The 13,951-nt window shown below is 42.5% G+C and overlaps 1 non-coding gene across 1 annotated transcript; it reads right to left on the bottom strand.

Annotated features, from left to right (window-relative positions):
* Window positions 1–13,558: 13,558 nt before the first annotated feature.
* Window positions 13,559–13,665, bottom strand: LOC130500480 (small nucleolar RNA R71). The gene has a single exon (XR_008939104.1). It is a non-coding gene; the product is annotated as a small nucleolar RNA R71 (small nucleolar RNA).
* Between the last annotated feature and the right edge of the window lie 286 nt (window positions 13,666–13,951).

Here is a 13,951-nt window from a genome sequence, read left to right as displayed (position 1 = left end):
GACTCCTGCCGGAAACGTATCGACGGTCACTGCCGAGGCAAACACCGCGATGCTGGACCAGGTGAAGGAACTGTTCGCCACCGCCCAGAAACGGTCGGAAGAACAAGAGAAACTAATGGCTTCACTCGCTAAACAGGTCAATACCTTAACAGCGAAAAGCAAACTCCCGCGTGATCCACCAAGGTGAGGCGTGTCAGGAGGCTGGACTTCGGAACTTCCGAAGACCAAGAAAAAGATGCCCCGAGAAAATCCCCGGAACTCGTCCCTGACGATACCACTCCGACGGGGCAGAAGAAAACGACGGGCAACCCTCCGCCTCCCGCAAGGGACAACGAAGGAGACGACGTCGAAAGAATCAATCTGGATGTCAGCGATCAATCGGATCTGTCCGACGAAGACGCCGACGTCCACCACCGAAGGCCCCGAAGTCAGTCAGCTCGACTGGCGGCAGCCTTCGAAAAACCCATGACAGAAGAGGAAGAAGACCTCTACTGGTCAGAGCAAGAAAGGTTGGCTGAGGACCAGACTCGGGCCTATCGCCGCCAGCGTAGACAGAAGAGCGCAAACGGCGCCAGCGAGATTCACGATCTGCGCGAGTACATCGCCAAAACTGCAGCCGAGGTGAAAGCGGTAAAATCGCAGATTCACCACGCGACCAGCACTGCCCCCGAGATTGACCTGCTCCTCGAGGAGTCGAGAAAAACCCCGTTCACCTCTCGAATCACGGAGGCGCGAGTCTCGGATCCTGGGAAAATAAAGCTTCCCACCTACGATGGAACCACAGATCCAAAGGCACATCTGCAGTCTTTCCAGATTGCAATGGCAAGGTCTAAACTTCCGGAGCAGGAAAAGGATGTCGGCTGCTGTCTCCTATTCGTCGAGAACCTCAGAGGTGCTGCGCTCGAGTGGTTCTCACACTTGAAAAGAAACTCCATCGGAAGTTTCCGCCAGCTTGCTTCGGCTTTTCTGAAGCAATTCTCCATGTTCATGGACAGGGAAACTTCCGACGTAGACCTTTGGAGTCTAATTCAAAAGGAAGACGAACCGCTCCGCGACTACATAAAGAGGTTCAAACTCGTGATGTCCAGGGTAACAGGCCTCAGCGATAGAGTCGCCATCGACGCCCTGAGGAAGAACCTCTGGTACAAATCAAAATTCCGAAAGTGGATTTCTCTGGAAAGGCCACGCACCATCCAAGATACCCTCCACAAGGCAATGGATTTCATCATCATGGAAGAAGAGATGAAAATCTTAGCGCAAAAGCATGGACCGCCGAAAGCGTCCGGCAAGAAGAAAACCTCTCGTAACGACAAGTACGTCCATCACGAGGGGGAAGACGTCCAAGGCGAACATAATTACGCCGTTAATTCCGAGCAAGGAAGGACCTCCGGAAACACCTGGACGCGGAACTCGTACAAGGACAATTCCAGCTGCGAGTTCCATCAGACGAGAGGTCACTCCACCCCCAACTGCAAAGTCCTCGGCGCTAGACTCATTATGAAGCTGCTCGACGGCAAACTAGCAACGGTCAAGAGCATGAAAGACCTGATCCTAGATTCTGACCGTCCGCCGAGGACCGACGGAGCCAATCCCAATAACGCTCCTGGAACTCAATCGGGCGAAAAACGCGAACGGAGACAAGACGGCGAAGGAAACAACAACAACCGCCAAAGGATCAACATGGTCATCGGAGGATCGCATTTTTACCAGGACTCTGTGTCGTCGATAAAAGCCTACGGACGGAAGGCCGAGACAAGCCCCGGATGGTGTCCGGAGGACGACGTTCCCAGTCACGCAATCACCTTCGAGGAACAGGATACGACCGGACTCGATAAACCCCACTACGATCCTCTGATCATCGACTTGGTGATTCAAGATCTCGAAGTCGGTCGCATCCTCATCGACACAGGAAGCACGGTCAATATCATGTTCCGCGACACTCTGCAGAGGATGAACATACCCCTCGGAGAAGTCATCCCAGAGCCAAGACCACTAACTGGATTCTCGGGCGTCACATCCATGACCCTCGGAAAAATCAGACTCCCGGTCATGGCTAAAGAAGTCACGAAGATCGTCGAATTCGCGGTAGTGGATAACCCGGCTATCTATAACGCCATAATGGGAACTCCTTGGATAAATGCCATGAAGGCAGTCCCGTCCACTTACCATCTCGGCGTCAAGTTTCCAACACCAACTGGAACAGCGGTAATCTGGGGAAGCCAAAAACAGTCGCGACTCTGCTTCCTAGCCGAACATAAACTTCGCAGCAATCGAAACGCCCCAGTAGCTAACCCGAAGCGAACCAAGAAGAACCTGAGCATTTCCGAGAACTCAGCAAAAAATAACTCGGATTTGTCCGAACAGGTCACGACTCAAGACAGCGGGAAATCCGCGAGTCCATCGCCGAGAAAACGGATGACCTAACTCCCAAGGCGACCGCCGACTTAGCCGAAACAGTCAAGGCGCCGGAAATCGTGGAGTAGTAGCAACCGCGACAGAAACAGAACTACGAGATGGCTTGATCCTCGCAAGAGGTACGTAGGCAGCTCGTCGCAACCCGACGAGTTCAGCTATCCCCCTCGCCAAAAGGGGGGGGGAAGATGGGGACAGACATCCTTGTACTCCCGCAAAAACGCTTTTCGCATGTAATCTACATTACAAATTATAAATTCTTTTGATTCAAACGCTTACTCAACGCGTAAACACTAAGGAAAATGAAAATCATATCTTTGAGGAACGCGAGACGTCGTTAGTTCCCGAAAAGTCTTGATTCTCCATTCTCCTCCAAACAGTCCATCCGCGACTCTAAAAACTCACCAAACAGTCCATCCGCGACTCTAAAATTCGCTTCCGTCGATTGGCCCCGACGGAAAATATAGAAATGTTTCACTCAATCAAATTCGTAGTCCGGCTTCTAACGGAGTCCTTTTACATCCGACAAGGATATCATAGCGCGCTATACAAAAAATCCAAATTTTGGTTACCTCTTCGTAAAGGAAGTAGCTCGACTCGTATCCAAACGAATCATATAAGCCGATAAGCACTTCGCAGATTCTAGAACGGTACGAGTCAGGTCGAAATCACAAACAAGCAAAACGAAAGCCGATTTGTCATCGCACAGCTTTAGTCCGAAAGTAGACCTAGGTCTTGCCCTAAACCCGGCCTTGCTGGTATCTAAGACATCTCATAGGCATAAGTATCCAGGATACGAGATCCCAAAATTTGCCTCTTATCGCTTACAAACCAAACGTTCATTACAAAGTGACCTACGGACCTAGCGACAAAAAAAAGAGATTGAATGCGAAGTGACTACACGTATTCAGACCCTCTACACTTGACGAAAGTATAAATCAAAACGCATTGTTTATAAAAAGCATTTATAACAGGGATTCGAAAGCCACCAACGGCCGATCCCGAGAAAATACAAAGTCACACGACCTCCTAAGGGTCGCAACACATACATACAAACGGCTACACTTGGCCTATCACAAATTATAATCAAATGCATAACAATCGGTTAGAGATATTCCGAACGAAGAGCCGGGCTGGTCGACTTCTTCACCCCCGTCACCTGCATTTGAACCCTCGCCTACATCCGCCGTATCTTCCGAGACTTGGATAGGATTCCACAGTTCTCGGATTCTCCTTCGATCGGAGGAACAAAGGATTCGGCGTTGGCACATATTCTCATCGAGCCATCCATCGTGGCAAGTTCGCCGGAAAGAGAGAAGTCCTCGCGCTGCATCTTGTTAAGAGTACCGACCGAACCACGGCACTCGCGAAAATCACCTACAAAGTCCTGAGCCTCTTTGTACGCTTCGAACTCGTAGAAAAAATTTCGGCCCTTCGGTTCAGCTCGGCGGCAGCTCTTCTCCGTCCGCTCCTTTCCGCACGAGCAAGGGCTCGAGCCTGGACCTTGGCTTGCCGGCGATTTTGCTCCTCCACCTCCAACCGATACTTAGCAAATTCCCTTTCCGTTTCCTCCGCTTTGAAACGGGCCAGCCGGGCAGTGCGGAAACTCCCATCGATCGATGCATTCCAAACTCTCACGGCCTATAAAGAAGCCGAGGTCAAAGAAAAAGAAAAGAGGAGTTACTCAAGTTTCAAAAACAAACCTCGTTGACCAAGCGAGCACCCTCCGCGGTCACCTTGTCCCTCTCCTCGTTGTCCAAAGACTCGTCACGGGAAAAGGACGGAGGGAGTTCATCAAAGAAGTCACCCGGGGGAGGAACATCCTGACTCCCTGAGGTAAAGCCAGGATTGTATCTCGGCGGTGCGCCATCTCCCGACGAGGTCTCAAAAGCGATCCCTTTGTCCTTACGAGGCCTCCGCCTCTGCCTTAAAGGGGCAAAAACGTAGGATCTATCATTGACACAGGGCCGCGTACCGCCTCGCGATCGGTGAAGCGCGACCGCCCCTCGAATCCGGTCGAGAGTGAAGGAGTTCCAGGAACAAGGCCTCGACCTAAAAATGTCCCTCTTGGTCAAGAGATCGGAAGGAACGTGCGCGAGACACCTGTTCTCTTAAAAAAAAAAAAAAAAAAGCACGCACGTTCAGTACTCGCCTTTCGGATTCTAAGAAAGGAGATGCGACAATCTTACCTCGTTGGTACAACCAGTCCGTTGGGAATAGATGGAGAAAGCCTTCCTCGACAGACTCTCCATCTATCCTCACAAAAAAGAAACGATCAACATGATCCTTGGCGTGCGAGGTAACTCCAATAATTACCGAAAAATTGGTCCTCGCCTTCATGGAGTATACTCCGTTGATGCTCGTCACCTTAGAGTTCCACAACCCTTCGAAATCAGCAGGGCTAAGGTCCATCCCTAACTCGTAACTCAGAATCGTAACGCCAAGCCAACTCTCCAAAGCCGGCACGTTCAGTTGGCTGATTGCGATTCCGAAACGGTCGAGGGCCTGGACAATGATCCCAGGGATTGGGAACCACAATCGGCATTGCGTCAAGAACGCCTCGTAACAAGTAAAGTAACCTTCCGGAGGATGCTCTAAACTCTCATTCCCACGGGAATGCGAAACACGACTCCCTTCGGAACCTCGTAAAACTCTCGAAGAATTCCGAGATATTCGGGGGATACTTCGCTCGGCGAGTCAATTTCCTTACGCATCCTCAGAGGTCGCCGGGGAATCGGGATCACAGGAAGGGGAGCATCAGAACCAAAGACAGCGTCGCAGTACGCATTCCTGTTGATCTCTGAAACCTCGGGTTTCGGAACTTCATCCTCGGCATGAAAACTATCCGAAGACGAGTGAGATTTCCTCCTCGAGGATTTTGATCTTGAAGTCATTCTTTTCTTAAAAAGTAGAGAGAGAATTTGCAAGAAAGAGATTAACTTGAGATTCTTGGGTGAAGTAAGAATGGTAAAAGATTCACAAGTCTTTATAGGCAAAGATTTTACTATTCACCCCGACCTTCGACACGATTTCGTCTCCATACTTTCCTCACGAACTGTACCGCAAGCTAGGACCTACGAACCCTACGGCTCCTAGCTAGCTGGGGGGCTAACTGTTGGGGTCAAAATCGGTCAAGACGAAATCGATGTCCGAAAGTCTCGGAAAAACATGAAAAATGTTAGAGCAACCTCGAGAGACTAATTGTTAATCGAGAAACCTCGGGAAAATATTAAGTTCAAGATTAATCATCTCGAAATCAACTGCTAGAAACACTTTCTACATAAGGAAAAAGCCTACGGAAAACTAAAAACGCAAAAACACGCACAAACCGAAGGAAACGAGCAGCCGATTCCGGTCATGGCCGTGGCCGCCGGGCGGCTAGCCCCGTGCTGGCCGTGGCCGCCGGCGGCTAGCGCCCGTGCTGGCCGTGGCCGCCGGGCGGCTAGCCCCGTGCTGGACGTGGCCGCCGGCGGCTAGCGCCCGTGCTGGCCGTGGTCGCCGGGCGGCTAGCCCCGTGCTGGCCGTGGCCGCCGGCGGCTAGCGCCCGTGCTGGCCGTGGTCGCCGGGCGGCTAGCCCCGTGCTGGCCGTGGCCGCCGGCGGCTAGCGCCCGTGCTGGCCGTGGCCGCCGGGCGGCTAGCCCGTGCTGGCCGTGGCCGCCGGCGGCTAGCCCCACGCTGGCTCGGGTCATCGGACGGCCAGTCTTCGTGCATAAGTTCTAGGCCTCCGGGTTGCCAGAAATCCGTGTTTTGCAACTTTCCGAGATCCCGCAAACAAAACTCCTTTTCCTGCTCCAAGACTCCAAAGAACCCGTAAGACGTCAACAGACAGGAAGACTTCGTATAAAACGGTGATGGTTATCTTAAAACACCATGTGCCTCAGCAATGGATCGAAGATCTTCCGAAAGACTCAAGTAGGAGCATTCTTTCAAAGAAAATCGTAGAAAACAGCGGAAGATCGGAAGACGGCCCGAAAGGGACTAAACCCGATCGAACACCCGTTTACGATTTCCTACAAGGATAGATACGACGGTTTACAATTATCTCCGCATGGCAAGATAAATGTTAAACTTCCGAAAAGATAAAATGTCAACTTTCCGAAAAGATAAATGTCAACTTTCCCGATAAACGCGAAAGCCGACGAAAATGGAAAAAGTCCAGCCCGCGGCAGACTCAGCCCATCAAGAATAGACCGTCATATGGAGTATATAAGCAAAGCTAGGAGCAGAGGAAGGGGGATCCGAAATCAGAAGAAAGAAATCACTCCAGAGCAACTTAGAACTTAGGCGCTTATTTCCTTTTTAGCGAGCTGCGACTCAACTAGGTTAGATCTAGGTTTCGAGACTAGCGACGATCGACAGCTCTTGCGGCTGGGATCTCGACCTGTTGTCCAAACGCTCTCCGCATATTCGGAAATAAGATTCTTTCTTTTTGCTCTCTTTATTTTTACGCATTTATTCCCAAAACTAGACTCGTATTAACTTTGTCGTGTGTGGCCCAGCAGATAGCCGGGATCCTCGGGGAAAACTAGGTCAACTTAGTTTTCCTACGTTTTAACTTAACTAAAATCGACAGTGCGAATTTCGGTTCCCACAACATCCCAAAACTTTAAAGAATAGCCCATATCAAATTTTTGAATATTGTTAGTCTTACATTGACAATTTTATATTATAGTTAAATGATTATAGAATATGAATAAAACATGGAAAACATACATATGAAATATGATTATATCATCCTATTTATACACTTTATCAATTCACTTTCAATTTTTAAAATATAATACCATTAACAAAAAATGCTACTTAAGAATTAATATTAAACAAACTACAATATTTAAAAAATACAAATACATATACTTATTACTTATCAGGGTCAAAACTTATGTAAATAATCCAATAAGATTATGTAAAATAAAATATTATGTACACGAATTTTTAATATAATGTTAAAATTATTTATTTATAAATTTAAAAAACATATAAAAAAATTATTCCGCGCTATTGCGCGGGTTTGAATCCAATATTATTTAAAAAAAACAGTTTTTTAAACATAGGTATTTTTAATTGAATTTATGTTTGTTGATTCTGTTTATATTGCTGACAAAAAATTGAATTTATGATTATGTGTAACTTTTAAATTTAAAGTTATATTTAAAATTTTAAACTCATTTAAACATTATTTTGCAATTTTTTAATTTATTTGTTTATAAATTGTATAAGTGATTTGTGAAAAAAAAACAAAATACAAAATTATAATTGAAATAACCATACGAACAATAAAAAATCTAGCTAATTAGGTCAGATTAAAATTAAACTAGAATTTAGAAACAAATCCAAAGCAAAATTAAATATTCTGAAGTAGTCAAGTATATTAAAACATCACAATTCAGTAACTCCTAAATAACCTAAATAACATGTTTAACTAAAATAATAAAAAATTATAAAACTAAGCTAAACAAAATAAATATTAATAACTACTACAATTTAGGTTCTATATAAATATTCATTCCCGCATATATATGCGGGTGAGTCCCCAATTAACAATAATAGCATGAGCTTTAAATTAAAAAAACAAATACGCCAATGGTTGCAAAAAAATATTATGAATGTTCATTCTAAATCATGTTTGCAATCTTCGTATGTTCTTTATTTAAAATCATGTCTTTTTCTGAAGAATGATTTCAAATCATGTTTGCAATCTTCGTATGTTGTTTATTCCAAATATAAACTTATATATTGCTATAATTGGGGAATTGGATTCTTAATAATATTGCAAATTTACTAAGCAAAAAAATATACAACGTAACTTCACACATGGTAGGTTTTTGAAACTCACTATTTTATTTTTAGACAGAAAAATCAAATAAATTTATAACTCAATTTATAACTCAATTTATAACTCAATTGCTTCAATCAAGATATACATTATCTTAAAAATCTATTCATAATGAATTGGTGTTTTCTAAAGAAGATATAAAGCAATCAAAATTGAAAATCAGAAGAATGGTTTTAGTGAAGCTTGTAAATAAAATTGGTGATGAATATAAATGTTTGTGTTAGATCGTGGCTTTGGTTCAGGAGAATGTGGGAGTGATATGTGAGAAAATTTAAGTATTTTTAGTTATTTGAAATTTCAGAAATTAAGATCAAAACAAAAATTTTGTCTGACATTTTTTAGTTTTTTTGTAAAATTTTGCCACTTGTCAAATTCTGAATCACCAGACGACTTGCACTTCAGTATATAAACAATAATAACTATCATTTAGTTTAGAGAGATCGATGCTATTAGAGTAAGTATATGTATTCAATTAATACATGTGATTTGTATTAAAATGAAAGATCCATTATTTTTCAAATATAAAATTTAAAAGTAGTATAAAACTTAGTATTATTAAAATTGTTAAAATACTTTGAAATGTATTATTGCTGAACAAAAACTAAGTTAGTAGATTTTATAGTATTTAAAGTGGTCTATTTCTTTTTTATAAAATAGAAAAATAAAAATATAAGCAACTTAATAAAAATCAAATCAAATTTTCAAATTCACTTAAAATCATTAAAATCTTACTAAAATCAAATCATTTCAAATCTCAAATCAAATTTGTAATTCAAAAGTATAGGAATATATAAATATGTCGATTACGGTCGAAGCCCGCAGTCTGAGCCTGTCTGGCCCTAAAAACTACCGGACTTCGGCTTAGTTTTAATAGCCTAGAAAAAATCGGGTCTTTCGGGCTTAGATATTTTCGGCCTAAGTCCGTTTGGGTTAGGGCGGTCCGAAAACTCAAAATTTTATATTTTAGTGTAAATATCATTCATTCTTTCAATCAAAACTATTATTAGTATCAACATATTATTTTAATATTTTTGATTCAAACTCTAATAAAAGAAATATGAAAATTGTCAATACATCTTATTGTTTGATCATTACAAATGTTATCTTTTAAATTTTGCAAATATACTTTCTTATTTTATAACATGGTTTTTCAACATATAAATTCTGAAACGTTTGACCATATTTAACATAGATTTTGTTCTCTTATATGTTTAGTTTGAATTTATTTTATTATTTAAATCTTATTAAATTTGGTTAGGGTATAATATGTTTTAAAGCATACCAAAAAATAAAACACTTTGGATAAAGAAAAATATTAAATTCACTTTATATTTTAAAACAAAAACTTGAAACTGATTTTTTATGAAAATTTATACGTATTAGATTGACAATAACAAATTATTTTTAGAAAAGTCCGAAAAGCCTAAAACCCCTATAGCCATATAAAAGCCACACCAGACTTTGAATTCTAGGTTTAAAATATTTTCGGGACGAACCGGACCGGGTCAGGCTCAAATATTTGCGGGTTTGTAGTGGGTCAGACTCGAATATTTACGAGGTTTGGGGTTTGGACCGGACCAGCCGAATTGACACCTTTATGTATAAGTATGATGAAAAGAACAACTTAGAAGAACGAGAAACTCAAGATTCTCTGCTCAAATCGAAAGAAGAGATTTCCGTGTTTCTTCTATTCGATTTTTGTCTTTTTGAATTAAGGGTTTTTATGCATGAAAAAATATTTTTATCATTGTTACGGTAAAGTAAGACGATTTCGATTTGTTTTCACACTTTTTCTTGTATGAAATATCTTCTCTTTAAAAATGAGATCAAGTGAAACCTTCAGTGATTGATGTAATCTTCAGTAAGGGTATAAAAGAAGCTTTAATCTTCAGTATTATCGTCTTGGAATACCCTGATCGATGTAAGTGAACAAACTCCGTTTAGTTATGCTGCAATGGAACAACTATAGTTAAACACCTTGGTAGCTCATAAGCATACAGATAGGAGAAATGGTCAAATATCTCCGAACATCTATCAAATTGGTCCGAATAAGAGAATAAGCTCATAAATCAAGAGATATTGCAACACATGTATGTGCAAGTGTGGTGTCAGGGCCGGACTTAAAGCAAGTCGGATGAAACATTGTCTTAAGCCTCCAATTTTTTTTGAAAAAGTCATATATAAATAAACTCCCAAATTTATATAAATAAAAATTTAGCCTCCAAATTTATAAAATCTTTCTTAAATCTTTTATAGCTCCCGAATTCTCAGGACCGGCCTTGTGTGGTGTTAAAATATCAGTAGAAGGTATTTGGTTTACGTCGTCTGTTTCCAACTCCGATCATCGTCCAGTTAATGCTTGGAGTAGCGACGGTTTCTGTGTACGTGTTTATGCATGCGTTCCCAATCGAAAAGTATCTCACTTCAGTTAGAGAGGTCTTGATTATAGCTCAATCTAAAGATGTACAAAAGGTTTGTATAGTAAAGTTTGTTCATTTTTTGGTTTTACAAAATTAGAAAAAGATATGATGAGGAAAACTGAGAAACAGTATTTTTTTTTTGAGAAGCAACATGATCGATATGTAATACCTTTTTGATTCTACAATATATCTGTTATAAATATACTCAAATTTGCATAGAATGTTGTTTGTGATAACTGTTCTTAACTTCTTGCGGACATTTTTCTGCTTGAACATTTTGTTTAGCACTTCTATATTTGCGTTCTACTTGCAAGAACTTCACGTCATAATCCTATATATTAAAAGAAACTAGCTACATGCAGTAGCAACGAAAGGTGTAATGCCCCGACCGCCCACGGTTAATGGGCCACCCACGAACGCTCTTTCGGTCCGTGGGTCCCATCCCATCCGACGATCGGTCTTTAATTTTCCAAAGTTCGAAATCATTGTTTACTAGACCCTACAATCACCACTCGTTCTTTCTCCGTGTTTTGGCCTCACTCGCACGGTATCACGAATCACTTCCCGATAGGTCACCCATCCTTTCACTATTCTAGCCCAAGCACACTTAACTCTGAAGTTCTAAACGGATGTGTGACAGAAAAGGTAAGTCAACTTTGGTGACATAGGTAGTCAAATCAGTTCTCTTAAGCGTTTCCATATATCACAACTCGGGATGTTACAATTCATCCCTTCTCAAAGAACGCAACACTTTCGTTGCGCTCCACGACAGGTTCCAATACGCCTCTCGGGTCAGAACCGAGATGCTAACTAGCTCTAATACCACTTGTAACGCCCCGACCGCCCAAGGCTAATGGGCCATCCACCCCCGCTCTCTCGGCCCATGGGTCCCATCCCATCCGAAGATCGGTCGTTAATTTTCCATGGCTCAAAATTATTGTTTAATAGACCGGCAATCACCACTCGACATTTCTTTGTGTTTTGGCCTCACTCGCACGGTATCGCGAATCACTTCCCGATAGGTCACTGATATATGGTGTTTTATACATCATTGTATATATGTTTTCTAATTGGTTTTCAAGTCTTTATCGAGTCTTTCTAGTCCTTTTCGAGTCATTACAGGTCTGGAGTTGCACTGGATGGGAGATGGACCTGCTGGAACAAAAGAAGCAGAAAACAGTGCAGTTTGGTGATTTTCACGCAGAACAGTCTGATGACTGTTCCCGATCAAGCGGAACAACCGCGGGAACAAGCAGACGGAGTGATCCCGCGGTTGTTCCCGACAAATAAGGAAAATACAACATCTCGGGATTTTCCCTAATTATCCTCTTTTTCTCTCTGGCCGCCTGTGGCTTTTGATATAACTTATTTTTCTATTTTTCTACATCATTCTACGCTACTTTTCATAAAGAAACAGACTCTAGAGCTTTTTACTTTGAGATTTGCTACTTTGTAAAGGGAGAAGGCTATCTCTCTCCATAGAGAATAACCCCTGAACCCTATCTCTTGTTTCTGTTATTTTATGCAGTATTATTTAGTATTGATGCTTGTCTTTTCTTGTGTCATGGCTGAGTAGTCGGCTAGCTTGTCTAGGATTCTAGGGTGTTGATTTCGTGAGCTAAATATAGATAAGTGAATCCATTGATTGTCTTCATTCATAACTGTTCTTATTGCTTGCATTAAACTAGCCGCTTAATGTTAGATCATAGGTTTAACCTGTTCATTAACCATGTAATAGGTTGCTAGATCTGTTTTGAATGAGCATTGCATCCCTAATCAGCGAAAGTAGATATTAGGGTGTTTTGTGAACCTATCGGACCTGATCTCTATTGCTTGCGATCGCTTCTCACCTCAACGACAATTAGACGGTGAGATCGATCAGCATAGGGAGCAGTACTACGACAGTGGACTGTTCTACTTGAGTGATCCGAGTTCTAGACTGTTCTTATTAGCACTTGAATAATTGTTTAGCTCACAAGTTTTAGCACCCGATAAAGTAACCCTAGACTGTCTTCTCTTTAATTTGAATTTACTCTTTGCAATCATTTACTTTACTTCCACGTCACTACTTAAATCAAAACCCCATATTTGTCTTAGCTTGATTTTGATCCAATAGAAATAAAGTGTAAGTTGGTCCTCTGGAATTGAATCTCAAATACTACATCTGCACTGTTAGCTTGCAGTAGTAAATACACAATTTTAGTGTATCAAGTTTTGGCGCCGTTGCCGGGGACCATCTTTTTACCTTTATTTTTAGGTTATTTATTTAGTCTAAGACCTCTAACTTGCTCTTTTCTCTTTGTTGCAGGAGATCGCAAGGTTTAGAAAATCAGAACAGACAACAGCAAGGCCTACTGACACTACCATGGGTGATCACGGCCATCAGGATGATCTTGCTGCAGCAATGCAACTGATGCAACAGCAGATGCTTCAGATGCAGCAGACCATCCAAGCTCAGCAAGAAGCTGCAGAACAATCTGCTCAATAGGCTGCTCTCGCGCGGCAGGAACAAGCAGCGCAGACTGTTCCAATCGGGGAGAGAAATCTTCCGCGGAACATTCCTACAATGCGCTCTGCCATTGTTCCTCCACTCGGCACCAGGCAGGACTTCGAGATCAAGCCTGCTTTGATTGATCTGGTGCAGAGAAAGGTGTTCTCTGGTCTCTCTGCAGAAATTCCAATGGAGCATATTGAGAATTTTGAGAAAGTCTGCAGTTTCACTCGTGCAAATGGTGTGCCACCAGACTACATCAAGTGCATGCTATTCCCATTCTCTCTTGATGGAAAAGCTGCACGGTGGTTGAACTCTCTCCCTACCGGCTCTCTAACTTCATGGGAACAGGTACGATCAGCGTTCGTCAACTATTTCTACTCTAAGGCGAGAACAGCTGCATTGAGGAACAAGATCACCTCATTCAAACAGCTCCATGTTGAGCCTTTTTGTGACGCATGGGAGCGCTTCAATGACTACCAGAGAGAATGCCCTCACCATGGATTTGATGATGATTACCTCCTAGGCATTTTCTATGATGGAGTGGACTGGAAATACCAAGGTGCTCTAAACTCTTAGAGCAATGGAGACTTCATGACTCAGACCACTGATGGAGCGTTCAAGCTGATTGAGAACATGGCAGCTAGTTCAGCCAATGAGAATCAGGAGAGCAACCGCTCCAAGAAAGGGAACAGTATACACACCCAGAAAATTGATGAGCTAACAGCTAAGGTCGATCAGTTACTGCAGAACAACCAGGCATAAGGATCTGGGTATCAGAACACCACCCCG

Source organism: Raphanus sativus, chromosome 9 (genome assembly GCF_000801105.2).
Source record: "Raphanus sativus cultivar WK10039 chromosome 9, ASM80110v3, whole genome shotgun sequence".
Lineage (NCBI taxonomy): Eukaryota > Viridiplantae > Streptophyta > Magnoliopsida > Brassicales > Brassicaceae > Raphanus > Raphanus sativus.
This window is presented reverse-complemented; position numbering and strand designations above follow the sequence as displayed.